This window comes from Cryptomeria japonica, unplaced genomic scaffold (assembly GCF_030272615.1).
Source record: "Cryptomeria japonica unplaced genomic scaffold, Sugi_1.0 HiC_scaffold_176, whole genome shotgun sequence".
In the NCBI taxonomy this organism is placed as follows: domain Eukaryota; kingdom Viridiplantae; phylum Streptophyta; class Pinopsida; order Cupressales; family Cupressaceae; genus Cryptomeria; species Cryptomeria japonica.
The window spans coordinates 202,501-222,500 of NW_026728998.1; the positions used below are offsets into that span (position 1 = coordinate 202,501).

A 20,000-nucleotide genomic window follows, 5' to 3' on the forward strand; every position below is an offset into this window, starting at 1 on the left:
CACCTCGCGTGCACCTTCGCCGCGGTGGGCACCATGGCGTGCACGAAGTCGGAGCCCGGTTTGCCCCGGGTGCGCACCTCGCGTGCACCTTCGCCGGGGTGGGCACCTCGGCTGGGTTGCGCGCCCTGGTGCGCACCAAGGAGCGCTCCGAAGTGTGCTCCAAGGTGCGGCGTGCACGAAGTCGGAGCCCGGTTTGCCCCGGGTGCGCACCTCGCGTGCACCTTGGCGCGGTGGGCACCATGGCGTGCACGAAGTCGGAGCCCGGTTTGCCCCGGGTGCGCACCCCGCGTGCACCTTCGCCGGGGTGGGCACCTCGGCTGGGTTGCGCGCCCTGGTGCGCACCAAGGAGCGCTCCGAAGTGTGCTCCAAGGTGCGGCGTGCACGAAGTCGGAGCCCGGTTTGCCCCGGGTGCGCACCTCGCGTGCACCTTCGCCGCGGTGGGCACCTTGGCTGGGTTGGGCACCATTGAGCGCTCCGAAGTGTGCTCCAAGGTGCGCACCATGGCCCTCCAAGGTGCGCAGCATGGCGTGCACGAAGTCGGAGCCCGGTTTGCCCCGGGTGCGCACCTCGCGTGCACCTTCGCCAGGGTGGGCACCTCGGTGCGCACACCTTCTCAATGTTTTCTTGCCTTTTCTGGAAATTGGTGAAGGCAGCGCATCAAAGGTGCGCACCTCGGTGTGCTCCGAGGTGCGAACCCGAGAGCGCTCCGAGGTGCCCACGAAGTCGAAAGTCGGGTTAATTGCATTGTTTTCCCCGGGTGCGCTCCGAGGTGCGCAACATCGGTGCGCACCAAGGAGGGCTCCGAAGTGTGCTCCAAGGTGCGCACGATTCGGAGCTTGGTTTGCCCGGGGTGCGCACACCTTGGCTGGGTTGCGCACCCTTTGTGCGCTCCAAGGTGCGCACGAAGTCGGAGCTCGGTTTGCCCCGGGTGCGCACCTTCGCCAGGGTGCGCACCTTGATGCGCACGCCTTGGCTGGGCTGCGCACCTTGGTGGGCGCCATGGTGCGCACCTTTCGTGCGCTCCAAGGTGCGCACGAAGTCGGAGCTCGGTTTGCCCCGGGTGCGCACCTTGGTGGGCGCCATGGTGCACTCCGAGGTGCCCAAGATTGGTGCGCACCAAGGAGCGCTCCGAAGTGCGCTCCAAGGTGCGCAGGTGCGCGCGAAGTCGAAAGTTGGGTTAATTGTCCGGTTTGCCTCGGGTGCGCACCTTGCGTGCACCTTCGCCAGGGTGGGCGCCTTGGTGCGCACACCTTGGCTGGGCTGCGCACCCGGGCGCGCACACCTTGGCACCCGCGTTTCCTTCATTTTAAATTTTTTTTTTTTACAATCTCTCAAGTGGGAAATTCTATAATCTCAACTTTTTTTGCCTTTTCAGGAAACTTTTGAATGGAGCGCATCATTGGTGCGCTCCGAAGTGTGCTCCAAGGTGCGCACCTCTGGTGTGCTCCAAAGCTCTCTCCAGCTGCGTGCACCTGCCCCGGCCGCGCACCCGGCCCCGCCCAGCTTCGCTCACCTGTCCCGGGCGTCTGGTGCGGAACCTTAGAGTAAGAAACATCACCGTGCACCTTGGCCAACGTGCGCGACTCGACCGAGCGCGCACTGGCCGAGGTGCACACCGATTTCACCTGGGTGCGCGCGCAGCACCTCGGGCGCACCGGGGTGCGCGCACAACGCCCGGGTTGCACCGTGGCCTGTGTGCTCGGGGCGCCTCGGGTGCGCGCTCGGTGTCGCCCCCGCGCGCGCGGTAGTGCGGGCAGCGCACCCCGGCCCGGCCCGGCCCCGACGAGAACGCAAACGGGCAAAAGGTTTATTCAAATAGCATTGCGACGCCCGGCGAAAAACTAAAAAAGGGTGCAACACCGGGACTTCCCGGGAGGTCACCCATCCCAGTACTACTCCGGCCCAAGCGCGCTTAACTGCGGAGTTCTGATGGGATCCGGTGCACTAACGCTGGTATGATCGCACCCGTTATGAGCTTGTCGCAGTGTGTACTTAGCAAACCGCGACCCACGTGCGAATCCACCCCGGCCACCCACCCCCGTCGAGGTGCACACCCTCCCTCGCGAAGTGCGCCCCGTTCGCCAAGTGTGAGCCCTGCCCGGGTGCGCGCACCTTGCTAGGGCGTCGGGTGTGCACCCGGCCCGGCCTACGTGCGTGCACCTGGACGGGGCGTCGTGTGCGTGCAGTGTCCCGTCTGCAACGCGGTGCCCACACACCACCTCGGGCGCAACGACCTGCGCTCACATGTGGGCCGAGTGCACCTTGGTGCATGTTCGGGGCGCCTCGGGTGCACGCTCGATCTTGCCCCGGTGCACCAAGGCGCTCGGTTTGCCCCGGGTGCGCACTTGGTGCAAGGTGGGCACCCAAAATAGGGATCAAGCACCAAAACACAAGTTTCGGGATGCAAAATGGGACCCAAGGACCACAAATGCGTTCCAAGACCCATGATGGGTCCACGAGAACAAAAATGTGTTCCGAGACTTAATAAACAAATATTGGGTTTTAGGAGAAGAAACATGCTCTGATGCCCAAAACGAGAATCGACCCCGAAAAGGCCACAGGCCAAAAGTGGGATGCGAGACAAAAAAAAATGGGACCCGAGGACCAAAATTGGGTTCCCAGGTCGAAGACAGGGCAACCGGACAAGAAACGACCTCTAAGGCTCGAAATGAGTCCCGACGACTAAAACTTGACAAGAAGCACCCATCAGGCACCCAACTCGACACCCATGGGATGCCGACCCACCCGGGCTTCCACCTAGCACACCTTGGCACCCACCCACCCTCGCACCCAACCTCGCACCCAACTTAGCACCTTTGAACCCACATTGGCACTCACCCTGACCCTGGCACCTTGGAACCCACATTGGCACTCACCTTGACCCTGGCACCCACCTTTGCACTCACCTTGGGACCCACCCTGGCTCCCACCTCGGCACCCACCCAGACACCCACCTTGGTTCCTTGGCACCCACCTTGGATCCTTGGCACCCACCCCGACACCCACCTTGGCACGCAACTTGGCTACTTGCCACCCACCTTGGCTCCTTGACGCCCACCCCGACAACCACCCCGTGACCTACCCTGGCTAGGGTTGGTGCACACCCACCCTGGTGCCCACCTTGGCACCCACCCCATGACCCACCTTGGCACGCACCTTAGTACCCACCCCGTTACCCACCCTAGGACCCACCCCGTGACCCACCTTGGCCAGGGTGGGTGCCTTGGTGCGCACAACTTGCCTGGGCTGCACACCAGGGCGGGCTCAAGATGGCACCCGCGTTCCGTTTTTTTCACTATCTTTCAAAACGGAAATTTTAAAATCTCGTTTTTTTTTTTTTTTTGCCTTTTCTGGAAATTAGTGAAGGCAGCGCATCAAAGGTGCGCAATGCTGGTGCGAACCCGGGAGCGCTCCGATGTGTGCTCCAAGGTGCGGCGTGCACGAAGTCCGAGCCCGGCTTGCCCCGGGTGCGCACCTCGCGTGCACCTTCGCCGGGGTGAGCACCTTGGCTGGGTTGCGCGCCCTGGTGCGCACCAAGGAGCGCTCTGAAGTGTGCTCCAAGGTGCGGCGTGCACGAAGTCGGAGCTCGGTTTGCCCCGGGTGTGCACCTCGGGTGCGCACCTCGCGTGCACCTTCGCTGCGGTGGGCACCTTGGCTGGGTTGCGCGCCTTGGTGGGCACCATGCAGTGCACGAAGTCGGAGCCCGGTTTGCCCCGGGCGCGCACCTCCGCCAGGGTGGGCACCTTGGTGCGCACAACTTGCCTGGGCTGCGCACCAGGAAGGGCTCAAGATGGCACCCGCGTTCCGTTTTTTTCACTATCTTTCAGAACGGAAATTTTAAAATATCGTTTTTTTTTGCCTTTTCTGGAAATTAGTGAAGGCAGCGCATCAAAGGTGCGCAACGCTGGTGCGAACCTGGGAGCGCTCCGATGTGTGCTCCAAGGTGCGGCGTGCACGAAGTCGGAGCCCGGTTTGCCCCGGGTGCGCCCTGGTGGGCACCATGGTGCGCACCAAGGAGCGCTCCGAAGTGTGCTCCAAGGTGCGGCCTGCACGAAGTCGGAGCCCGGTTTGCCCCGGGTGTGCACCGCGGGTGGGCACCTTGGTGCGCATGCCTTGCCTGGGCTGCGCACCAGGGCGGGCTCAAGATGGCACCCGCGTTCCGTTTTTTTCACTATCTTTCAAAACGGAAATTTTAAAATCTCATTTTTTTTTGCCTTTTCTGGAAATTAGTGAAGGCAGCGCATCAAAGGTGCGCACCTCGCTGCCCACCACGGTGCGCAACGCCGGTGGGCACCCGGGAGTGCTTCGAAGTGTGCTCCAAGGTGCTGCGTGCACGTTGTCGGAGCCCGGTTTGCCCCGGGTGCGCACCTCGCGTGCACCTTCGTCGGGGTGGGCACCTTGGCTGGGTTTGCCCCGGCTGCGCTCCGAAGCGGGGTTATTGGAGCGCCGCCTCTTTTTTTGTCGGAGCGTTTGGTGGGGTTTCTCGCATTGGCTCTTCCCAGGCCCGGTTGCCACCCTGGCGCGCACGAAGTCGGAAGTAGGGTTAATTGCCCGGGTGCGCACCTTTGCCAGGGTGGGCACCTTACCTGGGCTGTGCACCCGGGCGGGCTCAAGATGGCACCCGCGTTCCGTTTTTTTCACTATCTTTCAAAACGGAAATTTTAAAATCTCCTCTTTTTTTTGCCTTTTCTGGAAATTAGTGAAGGCAGCGCATCAAAGGTGCGCACCTCGCTGCCCACCTTGGTGTGCTCTGAGGTGCGCACCCGGGAGCGCTACGAAGTGTGCTCCAAGGTGCGGCGTGCACGTTGTCGGAGCCCGGTTTGCCCCGGGTGCGCACCTCGCCTGCACCTTGGCCGGGGTGGGCACCCTGGCTGGGTTTGCCCAGGGTGCGCTCCGAAGCGGGGTTACTGGAGCGCCCCCTCTTTTTTTGTCAGAGCGTTTGGTGGGGTTTCTCGCATTGGCTCTTCCCAGGCCCGGTTGTTGGGTGCGCTCCCACCCTGGCGCGCGCGAAGTTGGAAGTTGGGTTAATTGCCCGGGCGCGCACCTTCGCCAGGGTGGGCACCTTGGTGCGCACACCTTGGCTGGGCTGCGCACCAGGGCGGGCTCAAGATGGCACCAGCATTCCCTTTTTCTCACTATCTTTCAAAACGGAAATTTTAAAATCTCGTTTTCTTTTGCCTTTTATGGAAATTAGTGAAGGCATCGCATCAAAGGTGCGCACCTCGCTGCCCACCTTGGTGTGCTCCGAGGTGCCCACCACGGTGCGCTCCGAGGTGCCCACCACGGTGCGCAACGCCGGTGCGAACCCGGGAGCGCCCCGATGTGTGCTCCAAGGTGCGGCGTGCACGAAGCCGGACCCCGGTTTGCCCCGGGTGCGCACCTCGCGTGCACCTTGGTGCGCACACCTTGGCTGGGTTGCGCGGCCTGGTGGGCACCATGGTGCGCACCAAGGAGCGCTCCGAAGTGTGCTCCAAGGTGCGGCGTGCACGAAGTCCTAGCCCGGTTTGCCCCGGGTGCGCACCTTCGCCGCGGTGGGCACCATGGCGTGCACGAAGTCGGAGCCCGGTTTGCCCCGGGTGCGCACCTCGCGTGCACCTTCGCCGGGGTGGGCACCTCGGCTGGGTTGCGCGCCCTGGTGCGCACCAAGGAGCGCTCCGAAGTGTGCTCCAAGGTGCGGCGTGCACGAAGTCGGAGCCCGGTTTGCCCCGGGTGCGCACCTTCGCCGCGGTGGGCACCCTGGTGCGCACCATGGCGTGCACGAAGTCGGAGCCCGGTTTGCCCCGGGTGCGCACCTCGCGTGCACCTTCGGCGGGGTTGCGCGCCCTGGTGCGCACCAAGGAGCGCTCCGAAGTGTGCTCCAAGGTGCGGCGTGCACGAAGTCGGAGCCCGGTTTGCCCCGGGTGCGCACCTCGCGTGCACCTTCGGCGGGGTTGCGCGCCCTGGTGGGCACCATGGTGCGCACCAAGGAGCGCTCCGAAGTGTGCTCCAAGGTGCGGCGTGCACGAAGTCGGAGCCCGGTTTGCCCCGGGTGCGCACCTCGCGTGCACCTTCGCCGCGGTGGGCACCATGGCGTGCACGAAGTCGGAGCCCGGTTTGCCCCGGGTGCGCACCTCGCGTGCACCTTCGCCGGGGTGGGCACCTCGGCTGGGTTGCGCGCCCTGGTGCGCACCAAGGAGCGCTCCGAAGTGTGCTCCAAGGTGCGGCGTGCACGAAGTCGGAGCCCGGTTTGCCCCGGGTGCGCACCTCGCGTGCACCTTCGCCGCGGTGGGCACCATGGCGTGCACGAAGTCGGAGCCCGGTTTGCCTCGGGTGCGCACCCCGCGTGCACCTTCGCCGGGGTGGGCACCTCGGCTGGGTTGCGCGCCCTGGTGCGCACCAAGGAGCGCTCCGAAGTGTGCTCCAAGGTGCGGCGTGCACGAAGTCGGAGCCCGGTTTGCCCCGGGTGCGCACCTCGCGTGCACCTTCGCCGCGGTGGGCACCTTGGCTGGGTTGGGCACCATTGAGCGCTCCGAAGTGTGCTCCAAGGTGCGCACCATGGCCCTCCAAGGTGCGCAGCATGGCGTGCACGAAGTCGGAGCCCGGTTTGCCCCGGGTGCGCACCTCGCGTGCACCTTCGCCAGGGTGGGCACCTCGGTGCGCACACCTTCTCAATGTTTTCTTGCCTTTTCTGGAAATTGGTGAAGGCAGCGCATCAAAGGTGCGCACCTCGGTGTGCTCCGAGGTGCGAACCCGAGAGCGCTCCGAGGTGCCCACGAAGTCGAAAGTCGGGTTAATTGCATTGTTTTCCCCGGGTGCGCTCCGAGGTGCGCAACATCGGTGCGCACCAAGGAGGGCTCCGAAGTGTGCTCCAAGGTGCGCACGATTCGGAGCTCGGTTTGCCCGGGGTGCGCACACCTTGGCTGGGTTGCGCACCCTTTGTGCGCTCCAAGGTGCGCACGAAGTCGGAGCTCGGTTTGCCCCGGGTGCGCACCTTCGCCAGGGTGCGCACCTTGATGCGCACGCCTTGGCTGGGCTGCGCACCTTGGTGGGCGCCATGGTGCGCACCTTTCGTGCGCTCCAAGGTGCGCACGAAGTCGGAGCTCGGTTTGCCCCGGGTGCGCACCTTGGTGGGCGCCATGGTGCACTCCGAGGTGCCCAAGATTGGTGCGCAACAAGGAGCGCTCCGAAGTGCGCTCCAAGGTGCGCAGGTGCGCGCGAAGTCGAAAGTTGGGTTAATTGTCCGGTTTGCCTCGGGTGCGCACCTTGCGTGCACCTTCGCCAGGGTGGGCGCCTTGGTGCGCACACCTTGGCTGGGCTGCGCACCCGGGCGCGCACACCTTGGCACCCGCGTTTCCTTCATTTTAAATTTTTTTTTTTTACAATCTCTCAAGTGGGAAATTCTATAATCTCAACTTTTTTTGCCTTTTCAGGAAACTTTTGAATGGAGCGCATCATTGGTGCGCTCCGAAGTGTGCTCCAAGGTGCGCACCTCTGGTGTGCTCCAAAGCTCTCTCCAGCTGCGTGCACCTGCCCCGGCCGCGCACCCGGCCCCGCCTAGCTTCGCTCACCTGTCCCGGGCGTCTGGTGCGGAACCTTAGAGTAAGAAACATCACCGTGCACCTTGGCCAACGTGCGCGACTCGACCGAGCGCGCACTGGCCGAGGTGCACACCGATTTCACCTGGGTGCGCGCGCAGCACCTCGGGCGCACCGGGGTGCGCGCACAACGCCCGGGTTGCACCGTGGCCTGTGTGCTCGGGGCGCCTCGGGTGCGCGCTCGGTGTCGCCCCCGCGCGCGCGGTAGTGCGGGCAGCGCACCCCGGCCCGGCCCGGCCCCGACGAGAACGCAAACGGGCAAAAGGTTTATTCAAATAGCATTGCGACGCCCGGCGAAAAACTAAGAAAGGGTGCAACACCGGGACTTCCCGGGAGGTCACCCATCCTAGTACTACTCCGGCCCAAGCGCGCTTAACTGCGGAGTTCTGATGGGATCCGGTGCACTAACGCTGGTATGATCGCACCCGTTATGAGCTTGTCGCAGTGTGTACTTAGCAAACCGCGACCCACGTGCGAATCCACCCCGGCCACCCACCCCCGTCGAGGTGCACACCCTCCCTCGCGAAGTGCGCCCCGTTCGCCAAGTGTGAGCCCTGCCCGGGTGCGCGCACCTTGCTAGGGCGTCGGGTGTGCACCCGGCCCGGCCTACGTGCGTGCACCTGGACGGGGCGTCGTGTGCGTGCAGTGTCCCGTCTGCAACGCGGTGCCCACACACCACCTCGGGCGCAACGACCTGCGCTCACATGTGGGCCGAGTGCACCTTGGTGCATGTTCGGGGCGCCTCGGGTGCACGCTCGATCTTGCCCCGGTGCACCAAGGCGCTCGGTTTGCCCCGGGTGCGCACTTGGTGCAAGGTGGGCACCCAAAATAGGGATCAAGCACCAAAACACAAGTTTCGGGATGCAAAATGGGACCCAAGGACCACAAATGCGTTCCAAGACCCATGATGGGTCCACGAGAACAAAAATGTGTTCCGAGACTTAATAAACAAATATTGGGTTTTAGGAGAAGAAACATGCTCTGATGCCCAAAACGAGAATCGACCCCGAAAAGGCCACAGGCCAAAAGTGGGATGCGAGACAAAAAAAAATGGGACCCGAGGACCAAAATTGGGTTCCCAGGTCGAAGACAGGGCAACCGGACAAGAAACGACCTCTAAGGCTCGAAATGAGTCCCGACGACTAAAACTTGACAAGAAGCACCCATCAGGCACCCAACTCGACACCCATGGGATGCCGACCCACCCGGGCTTCCACCTAGCACACCTTGGCACCCACCCACCCTCGCACCCAACCTCGCACCCAACTTAGCACCTTTGAACCCACATTGGCACTCACCCTGACCCTGGCACCTTGGAACCCACATTGGCACTCACCTTGACCCTGGCACCCACCTTTGCACTCACCTTGGGACCCACCCTGGCTCCCACCTCGGCACCCACCCAGACACCCACCTTGGTTCCTTGGCACCCACCTTGGATCCTTGGCACCCACCCCGACACCCACCTTGGCACGCAACTTGGCTACTTGCCACCCACCTTGGCTCCTTGACGCCCACCCCGACAACCACCCCGTGACCTACCCTGGCTAGGGTTGGTGCACACCCACCCTGGTGCCCACCTTGGCACCCACCCCATGACCCACCTTGGCACGCACCTTAGTACCCACCCTGTTACCCACCCTAGGACCCACCCCGTGACCCACCTTGGCCAGGGTGGGTGCACCCACCCTGGTGCCCACCTTGGCACCCACCCATCCTAGCACCCAGCCTGTGACCGGGCTTGGAACCCAACCTTGCACCCGTCTTGGCCAGTGTGGGTGCGCACCCATCCTGGCACCCACGTTGTGACACACCCTTTAACCCACGCACCCTAGCAGCCACGTTGGCACCCACCTTGGAACACAACCTAGCAACTTGGCACCCACCCCGTGACCCACCTTGGCATCCACCATAGCAGTCGCCCACTTGGCACCCACCTTGGAACCCAAGTTGGCACCCACCTCGGCACCCACCTTGACACTTGTGGACCCACCTTGCCACTCACCCTAGCATCGACCCATCCTAGCACCCACCCTGGCACCTTTGCACCCTAGCACTCACCCATCCTAGCACCTAACCTGTGACCCACCTTGACACTCACCCTCGCACCCACCTTGGAACCCAACCTAGCACCCACCCACCCTGACACCAACCCTAGCACCTACCCACCCTTGCACCCACCCTGTGACCCATCTTGGCACCCACCCATCCTACCACTCAACCTATCACCCACCTTCTCACCCACCTTGGCATCCACCTTAGCACCCACCCACACTGGCACCTTGGCACCCACCTCGGGCAAGGTGGGTGCACACCCACCCTGACACCCAATTTAGAACCAACCGAGCATGTTACCCACCTTGGCACCCACATTGCAGCCCACCCTAGTACCCACCCTATGACCCACATTGGCATCCACACCCTAGCACCCAGGCACCTCGACACCCGCCTTGACACGCACCCTAGCACTAAACCTGTGACCCACCTTGGAACTCACCCTAGAACCCACCCACCCTGTGAACCACCTTGGCATCCACCTTAGCACCCACCCACCTTGGCACCCACTCTAGCACTCACCCATCCTAACACCCAACTTGTTACCCACCTTGGCACCCGCCCTCGCGTCCACCTTGAAACCCACCCTAGCACCCACCCACGCAGGAGCCCACCTTGGCACCCAACCTAACACCCACGCATCCTGGCACCCAACTTGTGACCCACCTTGGAACCCACCCTAGTACCCACCTTTGAACCCACTATATCACCAACCCACCTTGGCACCCACCCTATGACCCTCTTTGGAATCCACCCTAGCACGCACCCACCCTGGCACCCACCATGGAGCGCACCCTAGCACCCACCCACCTCGGCACGCACCTCAACACCCACCTTGGTGTGCGCACTGCGCCAACCTCTCAAAGACCCTATGTGGTGCGCTCCAAAGTGTACACCTTTGGTGCGCTCCAAGGTGCGCACCTTTGGTGCACACCGAGGTGCACACCAAAGTGTGCACCGAGGTGAGCACCAAAGTGCACTCCAAGGTGCACACCAAGGCGTGCACCTTTGGTGCGGTCAATGCAAACGAATTCGGAAGTTGGGGTCGATGTCCTAATCGCTGCTGCAGACTACACGTATGAGAATCGGACAAATAGCTTTATATAGGGGAGGTGTTGCGTTTGATGGGTCGACTCCCCTGGTTGTGTGCACTGCACCAACTTCAAAGACCCTGTCTTGTTTAAGAAGTCAAAAGTTGGGGTGGATGTCCTAATCATTGCTGCAGTCTACGCATGTATGAGAATCAGACAAATAGCTTATATAGGGGAGGTGTTGCATTCGGTGGGTTGACTCCCCTGGTTGTGCGCACTGCGCCAACCTCAAAGACCCCGCATAGCAGAAGAAGTCGGAAGTCGGATTTTGGTGAGCACCAAGGCGTGCACCTTTGGTGCGGTCAACGCAGACGAATTCAGAAGTTGGGGTGGATGTCCTAATCGTTGTTGCAGGCTACACATGTATGAGAATCAGACAAATAGCTTATATAGGGGAGGTGTTGGGTTTGATGGGTCAACTCCCTTGGTTGTGCGCATTACGCCAACCTCAAAGACCTTGTTTTCGTTAAGAAGTCAAAAGTTGGGGTCAATGTCCTAATGGCTCCTGTAGGCTACACATGTATGAGAATCGGACAAATAGCTTATATAGGGGAGGTGTTGGGTTTGATGGGTCGACTCCCCTGGTTGTGCGCATTACGTCAACCTCAAAGACCTTGTTTTCGTTAAGAAGTCAAAAGTTGGGGTCGATGTCCTAATTGCTCCTGTAGACTACACATGTATGAGAATCAGACAAATAGCTTATATAGGGGAGGTGTTGGGTTTGATGGGTTGACTCCCCTAGTTGTTCGCATTACACCAACCTCAAAGACCTTGTTTTCGTTTAGAAGCCGAAAGTTGGGGTCGATGTCCTAATTGCTCCTGCAGGCTACGCATGTATGAGAATCAGACAAATAGCTTATATAGGGGAGGTGTTGGGTTTGATGGGTCGACTCCCCTGGTTGTGCGCATTGCGCCAACCTCAAAGACCCTGCATTGCGGATGAAGTCGAAAGTCAGAGTTTGGTGTGCTACAAGGTGTGGTCGAAGGTGCTCACCTAGGTGTGCACCTTTGGAGCGCAGGAAAAGTGCCCTCCAAAAGTGCGCACCTTTGGAGTGCACAAAAGTGCCCTCCAAAAGTGCGCACCTTTGGAGCGCACAAAAGTGCCCTCCAAAAAGTGCCCTCCAAAAGTGCGCACCTTTGGAGCGCACAAAAGTGCCCTCCAAAAAGTGCCCTCCAAAAGTGCGCACCTTTGGAGTGCAGAAAAGTGCCCTCCAAAAAGTGCCCTCCAAAAGTGTGCACCTTTGGAGTGCACAAAAGTGCCCTCCAAAAGTGCGCACCTTTGGAGCGCAGAAAAGTGCCCTCCAAAAAGTGCCCTCCAAAAGTGCGCACCTTTGGAGCGCAGAAAAGTGCCCTCCAAAAAGTGCCCTCCAAAAGTGCGCACCTTTGGAGCGCAGAAAAGTGCCCTCCAAAAAGTGCCCTCCAAAAGTGCGCACCTTTGGAGCGCAGAAAAGTGCCCTCCAAAAAGTGCCCTCCAAAAGTGCGCACCTTTGGAGCGCACAAAAGTGCCCTCCAAAAAGTGCCCTCCAAAAGTGCGCACCTTTGGAGCGCACAAAAGTGCCCTCCAAAAGTGCGCACCTTTGGAGCGCACAAAAGTGCCCTCCAAAAGTGCGCACTTTTGGTGCGCACCAAGGCGCTGGTTCGGTCGTTGCAGGCGAGTTCGGAAGTTGGGGTCGATGTCCTGAGCGGAGGTGCAAACTACACAGGTGTCGGAATCGGACAAATAGCTTATATAGGGGAGGTGTATGCTTCGATGGGTCGACTCCCCAGGTTGAGCGCACCGCGCCAACCTCAAAGACCCTACGGTATGGATGAAGTCGGAAGTTGGGTCCGATGACCGATTCGATTAGTAGGTATGCTCATGAGGTCGGAATTTGGGTCCGATGACCTGCCATGTGCAGGAAGGCGAATGTTGGCACTGTGCGTTGCAAGGTGCACACCAAGGTGCTGGTGCGGTCTTTTTAGTCGAGTTCGGAAGTTGGGGTCGATGTCCTGATCGGAGGTGCAAGCTACACAGGTGTGGGAATCGGACAAATAGCTTATATAGGGGAGGTGTATGCTTCGTTGGGTCGACTCCCCGGGTTGAGCGCACCGCGCCAACCTCAAAGACCCTACGGTATGGATGAAGTCGGAAGTTGGGTCCGATGACCGATTCGATATGTAGGCATACTCGCGAGGTCGGAATTTGGGTCCGATGACCTGCCATGTGCAGGAAGGCGAATGTTGGCACTGTGCGTTGCAAGGTGCGCACCAAGGCGCTGGTTCGGTCGTTGCAGGCGAGTTCGGAAGTTGGGGTCGATGTCCTGATCGGAGGTGCAAACTACACAGGTGTGGGAATCGGACAAATAGCTTATATAGGGGAGGTGTATGCTTCGTTGGGTCGACTCCCCGGGTTGAGCGCACCGCGCCAACCTCAAAGACCCTACGGTATGGATGAAGTCGGAAGTTGTGTCCGATGACCGATTCGATATGTAGGCATACTCGCGAGGTCGGAATTTGGGTCCGATGACCTGCCATGTGCAGGAAGGCGAATGTTGGGACTGTGCGTCGCAAGGTGCGCACCAAGGCGCTGGTGCCGTTGTTGCAGTCGAGTTCGGAAGTTGGGGTCGATGTCCTGGTCAGAGGTGCAAACTACACAGGTGTGGGAATCGGACAAATAGCTTATATAGGGGAGGTGTATGCTTCGATGGGTCGACTCCCCGGGTTGAGCGCACCGCGCCAACCTCAAAGACCCTACAGTATGGATGAAGTCGGAAGTTGGGTCCGATGACCGATTCGATACGTAGGCATATTGGCGAGGTCTGAATTTGTGTCCGATGACCTGCCATGCGCAGGAAGGCGGAATTTGGGTCCGATGACCGAGTTGATGGCGTGCCATGCGCAGAAAGGCGGAATTTGGGTCCGATGACCGAGTTGATGTTGATGGCCCGCCATGCACAGGAAGGCGGAATTTGGGTCCGATGACCGATTTGAAGGCGTGCCATGCGCAGAAAGGCGGAGTTTGGGTCCGATGACCGAGTTGATATTGATGGCCCGCCATGCGCAGGAAGGCGGAATTTGGGTCCGATGACCTGACATACGCATGGAGTCCGACTCGGGGGCCGATGTTCGATTCGATGACTTGCATTGTGGGTAAAGTCGGAAGTTGTGGTCTTTGACCCGATTCGATGACCAGACTTCGGCTGCTTGAGAATCGGACAAATAACTTATATAGGGGAGGTAGTGTTCTCGAGCCTTCTCCCCCCGTGCCCGTTTATGTCGATTGATGCTGGTGCTCGACTGGTTGGAGCGCTCGGATGCAAAAATCTTGCACCAGGATTTATCGATTGTGATGGACACGGCAAGTCTCCTGATTGCTATGCAGGAGCTCATCGTGAATCTCTATGCGGCCTTGGTATGGACTCGACCTGCGGAATGGTTCGGCAATGGTAGTCGCTCCAACACGTCCTTGCAATGGCCACAGAGGTGATTCGACTAGAGCTCCAGTCTAGCTTTTGGGTTGCTTGGCGGACTGGTATAGCCGCGATCGAGTTCCGGCCATGAACGTTTTAGATAGCTCTTGGGCTTTCTGGGACGGAAGTCGGAAGTTTGGGCTGTTGTCCGATTTGATGACCATTCTTCGGATGTGTGAGAATCGGACAAATAACTTATATAGGGGACTGTGTTGTCTCACGCAGCCCCCTCCGTGCCCCTCTATCTCGACCGATGTTGGTGCTTGAAAGGGTTGGGATCGCTCGGATTTATAAACGTGCACCACCATTTGTCGAGTGTGAGGGACGCGGCAGGTCTCCTAAATGCTATACGGGCGCTCTCTGAGAATCTCTATCCGGCCTCGACACAGACTAGTCTTGCTGAATGGTTTGGCACTGGTAGTCGATCCAACACGTCGTTGTTGTGGCCGCCTAGGCGATTCGATTCGAGCCCCCGTCTAGCTTTTGGGTTGCTTGGCGGATTTTGCCCTATCCGCAAGTGAGCTCGGTCCCTAAACGTTCGAGAAACCCGATTGCTATGCGCCGACTCTCTTTCTTGCGAGCCTCCATCTAGCTTTTGGGTCTCTACGGAAGTCGGAATCTGGGACCGTTGTTTGATTCGACGAGGCAGACTACGGTTGTGCGAGAATCGGACAAATAACTTATATAGGGGAGGTGTTGACTGGAGCATTCTCCCCCGTGCCCCTCTAACTCGACCAATGCTGGCGCTCGAACGGTGGTAGCGCTCGGATTTTCGTTGAGCGCCAGCATTGGTCGATTTAGAGGGGCATGCGAGATTCCCGAATGCTATGCGAGGGCTCTAACGGAAATGTCTATTGGTTTCGGTATGGATGCAATTGCGAGTGGTTCGGCAAAGGTAGTCGTTCCGATGCGTCCATGTCGTGGCCAAATCGATAATTCGATTTGAGCCCTCGTATAGCATTTGGGTCTCTCGATGTGATTCCGCATTCCAGTCCCTTTGGGCACTGCTTGAGCCGCATCCCAGGGGGTTCCCTTCCCAATAATCTGCCTCGCAACCCGATTGCTATGCGGTGAGGCTCCTCGGCCGCCTCGGAACTATCTGTGTATCAGACGCATCGCGGGATAAGGGGTTGGCAACGGTAGTCGCCCCAAGCGCGTCCGATGCTTGGACCATTCCGAGGCGGCCCTGAAGCCTCTTCCGTCTAGCCGTTGGGTCCTTCTCGCCGCATCCCTTGCCTCGCACCCCGATTGCTATGCGGTGAGGCTCCTCGGCCGCCTTGGAACTATCTGTGTATCAGACGCATCGCGGGATAAGGGGTTGTCACTGGTAGTCGCCCCAAGCGCGTCCGATGCTTGGACCATTCCGAGGCGGCCCTGAAGCCTCTTCCGTCTAGCCGTTGGGTCCTTCTCGCCGCATCCCTCGACTCGCACCCCGATTGCTATGCGGTGAGGCTCCTCGGCCGCCTTGGAACTATCTGTGTATCGGACGCGTCGCGGGATAAGGGGTTGTCACTGGTAGTCGCCCCAAGCGCGTCCGATGCTTGGACCATTCCGAGGCGGCCCTGAAGCCTCTTCCGTCTAGCCGTTGGGTCCTTCTCGCCGCATCCCTCGCCTCGCACCCCGATTGCTATGCGGTGAGGCTCCTCGGCCGCCTTGGAACTATCTGTGTATCGGACGCGTCGCGGGATAAGGGGTTGTCACTGGTAGTCGCCCCAAGCGCGTGCGATGCATGGACCATTCCCAGGCGGCCCTGAAGCCTCTTCCGTCTAGCCGTTGGGTCCTTCTCGCCGCATCCCTCGCCTCGCACCCCGATTGCTATGCGGTGAGGCTCCTCGGCCGCCTTGGAACTATCTGTGTATCGGACGCGTCGCGGGATAAGGGGTTGTCACTGGTAGTCGCCCCAAGCGCGTCCGATGCTTGGACCATTCCGAGGCGGCCCTGAAGCCTCTTCCGTCTAGCCGTTGGGTCCTTCTCGCCGCATCCCTCGCCTCGCACCCCGATTGCTATGCGGTGAGGCTCCTCGGCCGCCTTGGAACTATCTGTGTATCGGACGCGTCGCGGGATAAGGGGTTGTCACTGGTAGTCGCCCCAAGCGCGTCCGATGCTTGGACCATTCCGAGGCGGCCCTGAAGCCTCTTCCGTCTAGCCGTTGGGTCCTTCTCGCCGCATCCCTCGCCTCGCACCCCGATTGCTATGCGGTGAGGCTCCTCGGCCGCCTTGGAACTATCTGTGTATCGGACGCGTCGCGGGATAAGGGGTTGTCACTGGTAGTCGCCCCAAGCGCGTCCGATGCTTGGACCATTCCGAGGCGGCCCTGAAGCCTCTTCCGTCTAGCCGTTGGGTCCTTCTCGCCGCATCCCTCGCCTCGCACCCCGATTGCTATGCGGTGAGGCTCCTCGGCCGCCTTGGAACTATCTGTGTATCGGACGCATCGCGGGATAAGGGGTTGTCACTGGTAGTCGCCCCAAGCGCGTCCGATGCTTGGACCATTCCGAGGCGGCCCTGAAGCCTCTTCCGTCTAGCCGTTGGGTCCTTCTCGCCGCATCCCTCGCCTCGCACCCCGATTGCTATGCGGTGAGGCTCCTCGGCCGCCTTGGAACTATCTGTGTATCGGACGCGTCGCGGGATAAGGGGTTGTCACTGGTAGTCGCCCCAAGCGCGTCCGATGCTTGGACCATTCCGAGGCGGCCCTGAAGCCTCTTCCGTCTAGCCGTTGGGTCCTTCTCGCCGCATCCCTCGCCTCGCACCCCGATTGCTATGCGGTGAGGCTCCTCGGCCGCCTTGGAACTATCTGTGTATCGGACGCGTCGCGGGATAAGGGGTTGTCACTGGTAGTCGCCCCAAGCGCGTCCGATGCTTGGACCATTCCGAGGCGGACCTGAAGCCTCTTCCGTCTAGCCGTTGGGTCCTTCTCGCCGCATCCCTCGCCTCGCACCCCGATTGCTATGCGGTGAGGCTCCTCGGCCGCCTTGGAACTATCTGTGTATCGGACGCGTCGCGGGATAAGGGGTTGTCACTGGTAGTCGCCCCAAGCGCGTCCGATGCTTGGACCATTCCGAGGCGGCCCTGAAGCCTCTTCCGTCTAGCCGTTGGGTCCTTCTTGCCGCATCCCTCGCCTCGCACCCCGATTGCTATGCGGTGAGGCTCCTCGGCCGCCTTGGAACTATCTGTGTATCGGACGCGTCGCGGGATAAGGGGTTGTCACTGGTAGTCGCCCCAAGCGCGTCCGATGCTTGGACCATTCCGAGGCGGCCCTGAAGCCTCTTCCGTCTAGCCGTTGGGTCCTTCTCGCCGCATCCCTCGCCTCGCACCCCGATTGCTATGCGGTGAGGCTCCTCGGCCGCCTTGGAACTATCTGTGTATCGGACGCATCGCGGGATAAGGGGTTGTCACTGGTAGTCGCCCCAAGCGCGTCCGATGCTTGGACCATTCCGAGGCGGCCCTGAAGCCTCTTCCGTCTAGCCGTTGGGTCCTTCTCGCCGCATCCCTCGCCTCGCACCCCGATTGCTATGCGGTGAGGCTCCTCGGCCGCCTTGGAACTATCTGTGTATCGGACGCGTCGCGGGATAAGGGGTTGTCACTGGTAGTCGCCCCAAGCGCGTCCGATGCTTGGACCATTCCGAGGCGGACCTGAAGCCTCTTCCGTCTAGCCGTTGGGTCCTTCTCGCCGCATCCCTCGCCTCGCACCCCGATTGCTATGCGGTGAGGCTCCTCGGCCGCCTTGGAACTATCTGTGTATCGGACGCGTCGCGGGATAAGGGGTTGTCACTGGTAGTCGCCCCAAGCGCGTCCGATGCTTGGACCATTCCGAGGCGGCCCTGAAGCCTCTTCCGTCTAGCCGTTGGGTCCTTCTCGCCGCATCCCTCGCCTCGCACCCCGATTGCTATGCGGTGAGGCTCCTCGGCCGCCTTGGAACTATCTGTGTATCGGACGCGTCGCGGGATAAGGGGTTGTCACTGGTAGTCGCCCCAAGCGCGTCCGATGCTTGGACCATTCCGAGGCGGACCTGAAGCCTCTTCCCTCTAGCCGTTGGGGCTTTCTCGCCGCATCCCTCGCCTCGCACCCCGATTGCTATTCGGTGAGGCTCCTCGGCCGCCTTGGAACTATCTGTGTATCGGACGCATCGCGGGATAAGGGGTTGGCAGTGGTAGTCGCCCCAAGCGCGTCCGATGCTTGGACCATTCCGAGGCGGCCCTGCAGCCTCTTCCGTCTAGCCGTTGGGGCCATCTCGCTGCATCCCCCACCTCGCACCACGATTGCTATGCGGTGAGGCTCCTTGGCCGCCTCGGAACTATCTGTGTATCGGACGCATCGCGGGATAAGGGGTTGTCACTGGTAGTCGCCCCAAGCGCGTCCGATGCTTGGACTATTCCGAGGCGGCCCTGCAGCCTCTTCCGTCTAGCCGTTGGGGCCATCTCGCCGCATCCCCCAGCTCCTCGGCCGCCTCGGAACTATCTGTGTATCGGACGCATCGCGGGATAAGGGGTTGGCAGTGGTAGTCGCCCCAAGCGCGTTCGATGCTTGGACTATTCCGAGGCGGCCCCGCAGCCTCTTCCGTCTACCCTTTGGGGCCATCTCGCCGCATCCCTCGCCTCGCACCCCGATTGCTATGCGGTGAGGCTCCTCGGCCGCCTGGGAACTATCTTCGTATCGGATGCATCGCGGGATAAGGGGTTGTCACTGGTAGTCGCCCCAAGCGCGTCCGATGCTTGGACTATTCCGAGGCGGCCCTGTGGCCTCTTCCGTCTAGCCGTTGGGGCCATCTCGCCGCATCCCTCACCTCGCACCCCCATTGCTATGCGGTGAGGCTCCTCGGCCGCCTTGGAACTGTCTTCGTATCGGAAGCATCGCGGGATAAGGGGTTGTCACTGGTAGTCGCCCCAAGCGCGTCCGATGCTTGGACTATTCCGAGGCGGCCCTGCAGCCTCTTCCGTCTAGCCGTTGGGGCCATCTCGCCGCATCCCCCACCTCGCACCCGGATTGCTATGCGGTGAGGCTCCTCGGCCGCCTTGGAACTATCTTCGTATCGGACGCATCGCGGGATAAGGGGTTGTCACTGGTAGTCGCCCCAAGCGCGTCCGATGCTTGGACTATTCCGACGCGGCCCTGTGGCCTCTTCCGTCTAGCCGTTGGGGCCATCTCGCCGCATCCCCCACCTCGCACCCCGATTGCTATGCGGTGAGGCTCCTCGGCCGCCTTGGAACCATCTTCGTATCGGACGCATCGCGGGATGAGGGGTTGTCACTGGTAGTCGCCCCAAGCGCGTCCGATGCTTGGACCATTCCGAGGCGGCCCTGAAGCCTCTTCCGTCTAGCCGTTGGGGCCTTCCCGCCCCATCCCTCGCCTCGCACCCCCGATTGCTATGCGGTGAGGCTCCTCGGCCGCCTTGGAACCATCTGTGTATCGGACGCATCGCGGGATAAGGGGTTGGCACTGGTAGTCGCCCCAAGCGCGTCCGATGCTTGGAGCATTCCGAGGTGGCCCTGAAGCCTCTTCCGTCTAGCCGTTGGGGCCTTCCCGCCCCATCCCTCGCCTCGCACCCCGATTGATATGCGGTGAGGCTCCTCGGCCGCCTTGGAACTATCTGTGTATCGGACGCATCGCGGGATAAGGGGTTGGCACTGGTAGTCGTCCCAATCGCGTCCGATGCTTGGACCATTCCGAGGCGGCCCTGCAGCCTCTTCCGTTTAGCCGTCGGGGCCTTCCCGCCGCATCCCTCGCCTCGCATCCCGATTCCTATGCGGTGAGTCTTCTCGGCCGCCGCGGAACTATACCTGTTATTGCTACTGCATCCTTCGGCTGGTAACCTCCTCTGCCGCCTTGGAACGTTC

At 60.9% G+C, this 20,000-nt stretch overlaps 2 non-coding genes across 2 annotated transcripts; both read right to left on the reverse strand.

Annotated features, from left to right (window-relative positions):
- Positions 1-1,848: 1,848 nt before the first annotated feature.
- LOC131867639 (5S ribosomal RNA) lies at positions 1,849-1,967 on the reverse strand. Its single transcript, XR_009366191.1, has one exon. It is a non-coding gene; the product is annotated as a 5S ribosomal RNA (ribosomal RNA).
- A 5,915-nt stretch (positions 1,968-7,882) lies between these two features.
- On the reverse strand, positions 7,883-8,001 carry LOC131867664 (5S ribosomal RNA). The gene has a single exon (XR_009366216.1). It is a non-coding gene; the product is annotated as a 5S ribosomal RNA (ribosomal RNA).
- Between the last annotated feature and the right edge of the window lie 11,999 nt (positions 8,002-20,000).